Here is a 12,252-nt window from a genome sequence, read left to right on the forward strand (position 1 = left end):
GGCTTGAGGATTGTGAAAAAGGATTCCAGCCTTTGGATGTGTACCAATAGAGAGAAGGAGATGATGATGCCTGGTGATTCTGTCCCATTAATACATCCCTTGAAGCATGGCTTGTGATCATTTAAATGCTCCATAATATTGAAGTGATTTTCCATCTGAATTAACCTTTCTTTCAGCTAGGATCTATAATGTGTGAGATCTTTTCCCCCCTGTTGTGCAAAATGGTCTTAGAAACATCTTATATAACAAATAACATTAGCATAATATTAATCTGATCTGAAAAAAAAAACTTTTTAATTTTAGTATGTTTTTTTTTTTTCTTCAAAGCCTTTCCGTTTTTCCCTAAGAGTTTAAAAACCAACAGGACTTATTTTTTTTTTTTAACTTCAGCCCTGGAACAATTTCTACTTATGCTTAATTTCACAACCAGTAGTTGAATAACAAGAGAAGTGAAGGTTCTCTTATTCATTTTTTATACCTTTGCTTTGTTTCTGCTCTGTCAGGAAGACAAAAATGATAGAGGAATGCTGAGAATACTGAACTCTACCTGCTTCCTATAGGAAGCTTTCTCCTTGGACTTCATGGCAAAAGGACCTGACCTGCCAACTGCTGAAATGAGATCCTCTCTGACAGAGGGTCCTTTCTCCTGTTCTTGTTCTATAGATAGGCTTTTAATACTATATGTCCCCCCTCCCTTCCCCAGAAACCCTCTGGGTCTCTGCCTACATATGTTAAAAACTCATATCTGTAGCAAACTTAATTCATAGAAATGCAGCTTGTGGGAGAGAACCTTATTTGAAATGATGTTGATGTGTCCCTCAATTAACAAATGTATTTTATTTATTACATTTATTTATTACATTTATTTATTACATTTATTAATCGCCCATCTGACTGGTCACCCAGCCACTGTAGAGTTCTAAATAAATCTTATGTTGGTCCACTACGTTGTGATGTCATGGATAGACTGCTGGAGTTGGACCAAGGAGACCAGAGTTTACTGGGTGGCCTTGGGCAAGTCACTGATGCTGTTCAGACATAACTTGGGGAAGGGTGGTTAGGCTAACCACAGTGCATAGTGATTACCACTAATGATGCTGCGTGCTCCTGCCACATATGAACAGAACCAGAGCCCACAGCATGGTTAGCCTAACCACTCCCTAACCACTGCCCATCTCACAAATTGCACAGTTGTCCGGCCAGGCTGCCACGCATCCCAGTGGCCTCAGCAGAGCAAGGGTCGCGGTGCGTGGGGCCTGGGTGCATACTAAGGCTTGGCCTTACTGGCAGTGAAGGCTAGGAGGCCTGCAGCTTGGGGGGGAAAACACCGTTTGAGGCAGGGATGACATGTGGTCATCGGATGGGCAGGGATGTTTTTGCTTTCCATGGCAGCCGCTGCTGTTCATGCCTGGGAGTGCAGAGCAGTCAAGGTCTCTGTGCTGGCGTGGGATCGAAAACATCTTTGTTCCCTGTGCTCTTCTTCAATTTTGTACTGTGGGCAGAGACAGAAAGCAAGGAGGCTGGCTCTCAGCTGCTGCATCATGTGTTGCTAGGCAGATTTTGATCATGGAGATCTCTCTTACTGGTGGGAGTGGCAGGACCATTTTTGACTGCTCTTGCTGCGGAGCTCTATGGTAGTGCTTGGTTAACCATGGGGGCCTGACAGACAACACGCTAAGCCATGATAGGGACCACTAACACTACTGCAGCACATGGTCAGTGAGCCTGGTTACACTGTCGTTATGTAGCCACCATGGTTAGGAAAAATGCTCAACAGATGACACGCTAAGCCATCATAGTTAGCTCAAAACACTTAATCATCAAGGCTTAGCATTATGTTAGCAACAGGACCACTCTCTCTTATGCCAACCTACATCATAAGTTACTGCATCTGATTAAATGGATTCTAATCCATGAAACCTTATGCCGTAATGAATTTGTTAAGGTGTCGCAGGATTGTGTTGTTTTTGCTAGCTCATAGGGCTATGTTTGATTAAATGGATCCCCACCCCCAATTGTATGTCATTTTGAGTTTTTTGGAAGAAGAAGATATCCGTGGCGGATAACTTCCTCCTACAGAAAGTAGAGGAAGGAGCTAGAGGATCGGCTATCCTTGACTCCTAACCAAAAGAGATGACTTAGTGGATAAAGTAGCAGTTACAGGAACTCTGGGGGAAAGCGACCATGATGTACTTCAGTTCTTGGTTCTAAGGGAAGCAAAAGCCGAGTGTAGTCAAACACGTACCCTGGATTTTAGGAAAGCTGATTTTAATAAACTCAGAACAATGATCAGTAAGGTCCCATGGCAAGCGACTCTAACGAGAAAAGGAGTCATGGGAGCTTTTAAAAAAGGAAATTCTCAAGGCACAATTACAAACAATTCCAACAAGAAGAAAAGGTGGAAGACAACAGAAGAAGCCAATGTGGCTTCACAAAAAGCTTAAAGATGACCTGAAAACAAAAAAGGACACGCATAGGAAGTGGAAAGAAGGCCAAATAACTAAGGAAGAGTACAGGCAGGTAGCACAGAACTGCAGGGATGGCACCAAGAAGGCTAAAGGTGAGAACGAGCTGAGGTTAGCGGGGGATGCTAAAAACAACAAAAAGGCTTTCTTCAGCTACGTGCATAGTAAAAGGCAGAGGAAAGAAATGGTTGTTCAGCTATTAAATAAGGATGGCAAAACGATAACAGATGACAAAGAGAAGGCAGAGGTGCTCAATTCCTACTTTGGCTCAGTCTTCTCCCGAAAGAGGGTCTGTGAGCCCCCTGGCAAAGGCGAAGTACAGGCTGAAGGGGCAGGATTGCAGCTTGTGATCGATGGTCAAGGAACACCTAATGACTTTGAATGAGTTCAAATTTTCAGGGCCAGATGAACTGCATCCAAGAGTAATAAAGGAACTGGCAGGAGAACTCTCAGAACCACTGTCTATTCTCTTTGAGAAATCATGGAGGACGGGTGAAGTGCCAGATGACTGGAGGAGGGCTAACATTGTCCCTATCTTCAAAAAGGGTAAAAAGGAGGAACCTGGGAACTACAGACCAGTCAGTCTGACATCAGTCCCTGGGAAAATTCTGGAGCAGATGATCAAGCAATCCATCTGTAAGCACCTTGAAACAATGCAGTGATGACTCGAAGCCAACATGGATTTGTCAAGAACAAGTCCTGCCAGACAAATCTGATCTCATTTTTTGATCAAGTAACCTCCCTTGTGGACCGTGGGAATGCTGTGGACATCATATACTTCGACTTCAGCAAAGCTTTTGACAAACTGCCCCATGATATCCTGATGAGCAAACTAGCTCAAAGTGGGCTAGATGAAACAACAATCCGGTGGATCCACAGTTGGATACAGAATCGGACTCAAAGAGTGCTTATCAATGGGACCTTCTCCAACTAGGGAGAGGTAAGGAGTGGGGTACTGCAGGCCTGGGCCCAGTCATGGGCCCAGTGCTCTTCCACATTTTTATTAATGACTTGGAGGAGGAGGTGCTTGAATGCCGATCAGATTTGCAGATGACACAAAATTGGGTGGGATAGCTAATACTTTGGAAGACAGAAACAAAATTCAAAGTGATCTTGATAGACTGGAGCGCTGGGCAGAAATCAACAGAATGAGATGTAATAGGGATAAATACCAAGTTCTGCACCTAGGAAAAAGAAACCAAATGCACAGTTACAAGATGGGGGATACGTGGCTCAACAACGCTACAAGCAAGAAGGATCTTGGAATTGTTGTCGATCGCAAGCTGAATATGAGCCAACAATGTGCTGTGGCTGCAAAAAAGGCCAATGCTCTTTTGGGCTGCATTAATAGAAGCATAGCTTCCAAATCCCGGGACGTACTAGTTCCCCTCTACTCAGCACTGGTTTGGCCTCATCTGGAGTACTGTGTCCAGTTCTGGGCACCACACTTTAAGAAGGATGCAGACAAACTGGAGTGGGTTCAGAGGAGGGCAACAAAGATGATCAGGGGACTAGAAACAAAGCCCTATGAGGAGACTAAAAGAACTGGGCATGTTTAGGCTTGAGAAGAGAAGACTGAGGGGAGATATGATAGCTCATATCTTCAAGTACTTGAAAGGTTGTCACAGAGAGGAAGGCCAGGATCTCTTCTCGATCATCCCAGAGTGCAGGACACGGAATCATGGGCTCAAGTCACAGGAAGCTAGTTTCCGGCTGAACATCAGGAAAAAATTCCTGGCAATATGACAATGGGACCAATTCCCTAGGGAGGTGGTGGGCTCTCCCACACTGGAGGCATTCAAGATGAGGCTGGACAGCCATCTGTCAGGGATGCTCTGACTTGGATTCCTGCATTGAGCAGGGGGTTGGACTCGATGGCCTTGTAGGCCCCTTCCAACCCTACTATTTTATGATTCTGTGCTTCTATGTGAGGAAAAAGTGAGGCTTTTTTTTCTTGTCCCATATTCAGTGTTTTAGATAGAAATACTTTTCCTAGTGCCATTTGAACATACTACATAAATTACATTGTAAAGTAGGAAAGGAAGGCTGTGACTTTGTTTGGCAGAGCTAGTAGCCCTTGTCCCGTCCAAAGGAAACACCATATTATTGAGTCATATGTGAATCAGAAAGAGAAAGCAAGCAGAACCCTTTGCATTTGAAATAATATTTCCCAGAGTAACTGAAGGAGAGGGGTAGAGGCTTGTGCAAGTCATTTAGGGGTAAAAGGGTGATTGTAATGCCGTGTACATTCTCTGTCTGTCTTAACATTTATTCAACCATTTTGAATAGTTTTGGGACTTTTCAGCTAATGAGTTTGAACCTTAGTTTAATTTTGCAAATGGAAAATTAATATTGGCACAGGTTACCGGCATGCATTGCATTATAATGAGTTTGTATTGGTGGCTAGGCTCTACTTGCCAAGTTGTAGCAATATGTACGGTGGCAGAGGTAAGCTTTTACATCTTGTACTGCTCATGCTTAGAGAAAAGGAAAACTCAAAAGGAGAAATGTGTTGTGGAAGGAAATGGTTTCTTTATGCTTCTTTTTGATTATCTGGTCCCATTTCAATCAGGCTTCAGGCCTGGTTTTGGAAGGGAAACTGCCTTGGTTGCCCTGTGAGGTGACCTTTGGAGAGAGAGGGGCGGGAGAGTGTGACCCTCTTGATTCTCTTGGACCTCTCAGCAGCTTTTGATACCCTCGACCATGGTGACCTTCTGGATAGGTTGTCTAGGTTGGGAGTTGGAGGCACTGTGTTGCAATAGTTCCACTCCTACTTGGATGGCTGATTTCAGAAGGTGGTGCTGGGGGATTATTCCTCGGTGCCTTGGCAGCTATGCTATGGGGTTCTTCAGGGCTTTGTTCTATCTCCCAGGCTGTTCCACATCTACATGAAACTCCTGGGGGAGGTTATCCAGAAGTGTGCGCTGAAGTGTCAACAGTTTTCGAATGACATGCTGCTCTATCCTTTTCATCAAACATATGTTCTGATTTTATTAATTTATTTAAGAAATTCCTTACCCATTTTTCATTATAAAATAATCCCAAAGTGGGGTATAAACAATAAAACACAGTAAAATAATACAGCATTGACAAAAAACATAATCAAACTGGGCAAAACAGTAACAGTTCAGTAACAAATAACAGTTTACTCAATGCTCAAGAGCAAAGAGAAAAATTCAATGAAAAGCTTGGCTAAAGAAGTCTTTTGCTGGCACCAGAAGCTTGGAAGACCTGGTGCTGGCTGCATATGAGCAGGGAGGGAGTTCCACAGTTGGGGTGTCTGTATGGAGAAAGCCCTCCTTCACGTTGCCACATACTTAACTCCAGGCAAAGGGGGCACAATCAAGAGAGCATCTGCACTCCAGGGAGGCACATAAGGAAGAAGGAGCTCCATCAGGTAACTGAGTCCTAAGCTGTGTAGGGCTTTGTAGGGCTCAACATGAGCACTTTGAACTTGATTCAATAACTTACTGGCAGTCAGTGGAACTCCTTCAGAACTGATGTAATATGTTCCTAATAGGCTGTCCCATTGAGCAGCCTAGCCATGGCGTTTTTCACTAGCTGCAGCTCAAGGGCCAATCTCACAGGCAGGCCCACATAAAGCGCATTACAATAGTCCAGTCTTGAAGTTACCAGTGCATGGATCACTATGGCCAGGGTATCCCTGTCCAGGAGCGGCTGTAGCTGGAGTACCAACCGATGTTGGAAAAAGGTACTCTGTCGCTTGTGCCTCCATAGACAGTGATGGATCTAGAAGCAGACGCAAGCTACGCACGTGCTCCTTCAGAGGGAGTGAAACCCCATATCGAATAAGCAACTTCCCTAATTCCCAGACATGGGAATAGCCTATCAATTATGTAATGGAGACAGTAAAGAAAGCTTTCTTTGTTGCCCTCACTGCCACACAGTAGGCATGATGGTGTGCTCTAGCCAATGTTTGATCATCCTTGGAGAGGGTTTTCTGCCACCTAAGCTCTAGCCATCATCTCGCTTGCCTCTTTGCTCATAGTTCTAATGAGAACAAAGAGGCTACCAGGCTCCATAGTGATGGAGTGGGTGCATAGGGGTGATTCTGTTGAAGGCCCATCTCATCCCATCATTCCATAGCAAGACTAGGGTTCTACAGTATCACCAGTCCTGTCATCTGGAAAATCCCCCAGAGGATTCAGGAAATCTCTGGAGACGGACCATCTTAATGGGTCCCCCATCTCTGCAGATGAGCACATTAGTCATTAGTCCAAAACTCACCAGGGAGTTGTCTGACCATGAGAAAGCAGTGATGACAACACCCCCCCCCCCCAATTTCCAACCATCTCTTCACATCCTGGTGTGAATAATTTTATTACGTTTATGTCACTTGTAAGATGTATTGGTAGGATTTATATCCTGAAAAGCAGCGTGCAAATAAATGAATGAATGAATGCAAAAAAGGGAAAAAGGTGGGACTCAAATACAAATAACAAAATTCCAGAAAGGTGACAAATAAAGTGTAGATGGGCCTGTATCCAAGCAGTATATCCTGCTATGGCTGGGTAAGTCTCTATGCTAGGCAAATACTGGATGAATCCAGTAGGCAGGCAAATGGTCAAGCACCAGTTAAGTAGGTGGTTTCCAGAAGAGAGGTCTGAAGCACAGCCAAGGTCAAAACACAGATAAGCAGTTAGATAAAATACACAGTCCGAGGAGCAGAGTCTGGCAGGAGTCCAAGAGTCAGCACCACAGAGGTTCAATCACAAGGCAAGGTCAGGGATACAAGGCCCTGCAGCTGGTAGAACGATGTTGTTCCTGCACTGGCTAGGCTGAAGGCTTATATAGCCAGAGCTTTCTGAAACCCACTCAGAGCTCAGCTGCAGTTTGTTATAGCCCTCTGGCAAAAGTCCTACTCATGGCGAGGACCTTGCTCATGAGGAGTCTTTGCCTCTTGAGAAGTCCTCCTTTGTAATCAAGCACTCCTTCTCGAAGGAGCCCCACTGGACTGCCTCTTGTGGTGACGATGCACTCGAGGGCCAGGGGGTTGCTTAGGCACTGCCACTTGCAGGGATAGACTGGCAACCATCTCCCCTGAGGGCCCAGTCTCCTCCTGGTCTTCTCACAAGGGCAGTTCTAGGGTGCTTTTAGTCTCTGGGAGCTCTAGCTCCTCCTCTGAGGAGGATTCCCAGTGGGGCATGATGCAGTACTACATTCTGAGCCGCAGGTTAATTGTTCATTTTATATATTTACCTATACATGAATTGGACTTTTGTGCTTTTTAGAAATGGAGTGTAGTATAGCCACTTCGTTAACTGTGTTAATGCTTACTACAGAGCATTGAAGATTTCAGTGGAAGCTTTCTGTAGTAACAAAATGTGTTCTTACAGTGTAAAACATTCCAAGGCTGTTTGTTCTCTTGAATTAAGATAGGTGTTCCTGGTATCCCTTCCAAGATCAAGCACAATTAAATGAAAGGCTCGAGTTAAATAAATTTGAGATGGATCATTATGAAAGGCATCAGATTGAGGAAGTCCTTACCTCTACAGAGAAAATATAGGGTATAAATTAGTTTGAAATTCTCCTCCCACACTTCTATTGTGTTTCACTAAAGACAATATGATCTGAACTGAAGTTCACTTTTGAGTTGGAAGGTCAATTTTACGTGCTATGTAACTCCTCCTTTATAGTCACATGTATATATACTTACCAACTAAGGATTACAGTTCATGCATCTGATGAAATGGACTCTAATTTATGAAAGTTTATGCCATAATAAAAGTATTAGTATTTAAGGTGATACAAGACTCTTTTCTTGGTTTTGCTGCAACAGACTTCCATAGCTACCCCTGTGGAAACTGTCTCAGTTGATGAACAGCAGCAGGAGGAGATTTAGAAACTGAACATTCTTGTCAAATGGAGCGGTGTTACTCTTTAAAAGTAAACAGTGGTGATGTAGCACAGGAGAGGTAGCATTTTTGTTTTTAAAGCAGGACTTGTGCTCAGTAATTAAGATCTTGCTTCAGTAGCTGTCAAATTTTGCCATCACTAGGCTGCCTAAAAATAAAACCATGTTTGCAAAGGGCTTTTATTTCCCTCCCAAATGAGTCTTGTAATTGACATCTTCTGACAGCTCATGCAAAGCTGGTGTTTAACTTTAAAAAAATTAACTTTTCTAAATGCAAACGTATGTCTCATTATTCAGCTGAACCAGTAAAGGGTTTGAGCTTTGCTGCTAATAGTTGCAGTCTGTCTACCCTCCCCCTCCAAAAACATCTTGTTCAGCAGATCGTTGTGAGACATCATGGTTTCCTGTATACTTCCACCAGTGTTGATATGATACAATTAATTGGTTAAGTTTCAGCAATCTTCCTTGTTTTTCAGACCAGTTTGGTGCCAAAAAATGCTCTTATGTGACCTTTCTAAAATCTTTGTTATAGTGTAAATCCCGTAGGGTAGAGTCTGTTGGTCTTTTACAAGTTTAGAGTTGCTGAAGCTTAAGTAATTCAAAATGTAATAAAAGAATACATGTCTAGAATCAACATTCATAGCTATTTTTGGAACTAGGTTAAAATCTTGAAAGGAAAGTGAAAGTCATAGAGCCTCTTCTGTATGGGGGTAAGAGGAGACAGGGAGGAATGTTTGGCAGTCATACTTGTCTATGCCATGCAAAGTAATCCATGCTGTACATGAACTTCATCATAAAACAGTGACCTGGTTCCCATGATCAAAACAAGCCACGTTGGCTTGTTGTGGGCCTTGGTGTGTGCTGGGCACAAATGCATAATCACTGCCTGGCTGCGGATTGTCATGTTGTTGGAACCTGGACGACATGGCTTGCTGGAGGATAAACAACCCTCAAATAACCCATGGAGTTATTTGAGAGCTGTTTAACCCTCCAACAAGCCATGCTGCCTGGGTTTGGACGACATGGTAAGCAGCAGCTGGGCAGTCATTATGTAAATCGCACCCAGCACACCCTGCAGCACACAATAAGCCACTGTATGTTGTTACGATCCTGCAAACCAGCCCAGTATGATAATGCAAGATAGCGTTAACTAGGCAAGGTCAAGTTTAAATTATCGTGTTATTCCAGCTCCACAAGGTTACTCAAAAGGACAGAGCACTCATTGCTTTCTGTAGGCAGCTTTAAAGAATGTATAGCATTATATACAGGTGTGTGTGTGTGTTTTTATATAAACCTAAAGAATTCTGAATATGGCCAGTGGATTTTTGAAGCTGCTGATTTTTTTTGTTCCTGGCTGATTTCAGTCCAGTAACTTTTGTTTTCCTTGTACAAGGAAAAAGCTATTTTATTTCAGTGTTGCATCCCAAACCACTTTGGCCCTTTTCTATAAAATGCCTATGTAAATAAAATCAATAAAGAGATTGAAATAGCATATTAGCCACTGTAGACTGTTTATAAATATAAACAAGAGATAGGTTGTGTTCGCACATCACTTTAATCCATGGTGGCTTAATGAGCTACTCACAGTAGCTTATTCTGAAAATAAGCTACTGTTATCCCCCACACGATTGGCCAAATAAGCTACTGTTAGTAGCTTATTTTCCCTGCCGTCGTCCCTCCTCCCTCTCCAATCCTCCCACTCTGTCGGATGGTATCGCAGCTTCCCTTGCGTTGCGTTCTCATGGAAAACTGAACAGTGTCGGTCTTATCACAGAGTGGGGTAAATGTGATACTTCGCAGTAGGGGGATTGCGTGATCAGGGGAGACTGTGCTGTACTTCCCAACTTTGCTTTTTAACAGAGACATGGCCAGAAAAGAGAAAAGGGGATGGGGGCTATAATTCATACTGCTATAATTGGCAGTATGTTGGAATGGGGTGAAATTGCACAGGTGGAGACCCCACATGGGAAGCCTCCAAATGCTGCAGTGGAAAGCAGCACAATTTTGCTTTTTCATGGAAAAAGCATTTTCCCCCTATTCTCCCATTTCCCCTATTCCTCAGTTGCCTCTGTTCTCTTTTATTTTTTCTTTGCACTTTTGCGCAGTTCTGAATTTGCACCTTTTTAGAGTTGCGATAAGGGAAGTCTGTGATTGTGTAACTTTGCTGTAACACTATCACATGATCTGGGAAGGCTGGCATTATGTTACTTTGTTGCCATAGGATTGCATGATCTGGGAATGCTGGCAATAAAAGGAAAAAGTGGGTGGGAGCTCTAGGTCCTTGACTGTTTGCTAGAATGGCGTGAAATTGCACAGTTGGGGTGCCCTCACGAGAGCCTTCAGATGCTGTAGTGGATAATTGTGCATTTTTTCCTTCTTCATGAAAAAGTGTGCATAAGAGGAAAAAGGGGGTGGGACCTATAACTCCCTGACACTTTGCTGGAATGTGCCAGAATTGCACAGCTGGGGTGCCTTCATGGGGAGCCTCCAGTTGTTGTAGTGGATAATTGCGGAACTGCACTTCTTCATGAAAAAGTGAGCAGTTCTTTCCCTATTCCCTTATTTCCCCTATTTCTCAAGTTGTGCAGTTTCAAAGTAGCGATCAGGGAAGCCTGTCAATGTGTAACTTTGCTGTAGCAGGGTAGCGTAATAGTGTGAGGCTGTCATTGTACTTGGGGAAAGCAGTCATTTTGTAACTGTAGTGTGGTATCAGGGAAGGCTGTGCTTGTTTAGCTGCGGTTGTCCCTGAGCTGTTTGTCAGATCTCGGAAAAAGGGCTCTGCAGGCTGGAGCAGAGTGGCCGCAGTGGTTTTGGCTGCTCTTGTCAGCTGACTCTGTAGGCAATTGGAATATGCCGCAGTAAGTGCAAGACAATACAATAAGCCACGGTGGTAAAAAAAAACCCTCTCTGCATCGTGGAGTATAAGAGTGGTTTATTTTGGGGAAATAAACCATCGTGGTAGAAGAAACCCATATGCAGACGACATGATAAACTACGATGGCTTATTCAGAAAAATAAACCACTGTGGCTTATCGTGACATGCAATCCTAGTCATAATATTCCACAGACTTTTGTTCTTATATATTACCGTCTAGTGTATGTGCAAATGGTGTTCTTTAAAGTATAGTGAGATTGGAGATGTACTCCAACATTTTATCTCATATTGCTGTGACCTTTGTGAAAGGATAATTTCAATGGTCATTGCATTCTATATAATCTTTATTTTCAATATCCAGCAGTTTATTTTTGTTGCCTCTCTAAAGGTGGCTCAAGCTTTAGAAAGTCAGACTGGAAGTAATATTAGCTGTGTATGAAATATACTTGCTTTACCAATAGTTATCAGAAGGCCTATAAAAGCTCTTGCCACTATTTATTTATTTATTTATTTACTTACTTACTTACTTACAATATTTGTATACTGCTCCACATCAGAAGATCCTCGGAGTGGTGAACAACAAAGACAAAGGAATAAAACACCAGGTTAAAACCTTTTTTTTTTTTTTAAGACAAATTCCAATAAGGTCGAATTTAATAAACTGCGGCTGGTCATGCAAGGAAGGCCTCTTGAAATAATAATGTCTTCAGGAGGTGCCAGAAGGAACACAACATTGGTGCCTGCCTGACCTCCAGCGGCAGGGAATTCCACATGAAGGGGGCCACCACACTGAAGGCTATTTTTAGTAAACATGTTAGCTTTCATTCTTGCTGCTAACATGAATGTATGTTTGGAATTATGTTTTAAATTAAGAAGTTGAGGCAGAACAAGTTTCTGAAGTTCTTGCACATTCAAGAAAGCTGAAAAAAGATTCCTATTGTCCTGACCCAGTGTCCTAATCCATTTATTGAAACCAGCATTTCCTCTATTGAGACAAGATAGTTTCCCCAGTAATTATAAAGAAAATAGCTGCAGAA

General features: G+C 43.0%; 1 protein-coding gene across 19 annotated transcripts in view; it reads left to right on the top strand.

Annotated features, from left to right (window-relative positions):
* The window catches only part of ARHGAP32 (Rho GTPase activating protein 32), a 346,243-nt gene that overhangs the window by 133,420 nt on the left and 200,571 nt on the right, over positions 1-12,252 (top strand). The gene's annotated exons all lie outside the window — the stretch shown is intronic.

This window comes from Heloderma suspectum, chromosome 6 (assembly GCF_057233095.1).
Source record: "Heloderma suspectum isolate Gila_16-S chromosome 6, 16-S_ref, whole genome shotgun sequence".
NCBI lineage: Eukaryota > Metazoa > Chordata > Lepidosauria > Squamata > Helodermatidae > Heloderma > Heloderma suspectum.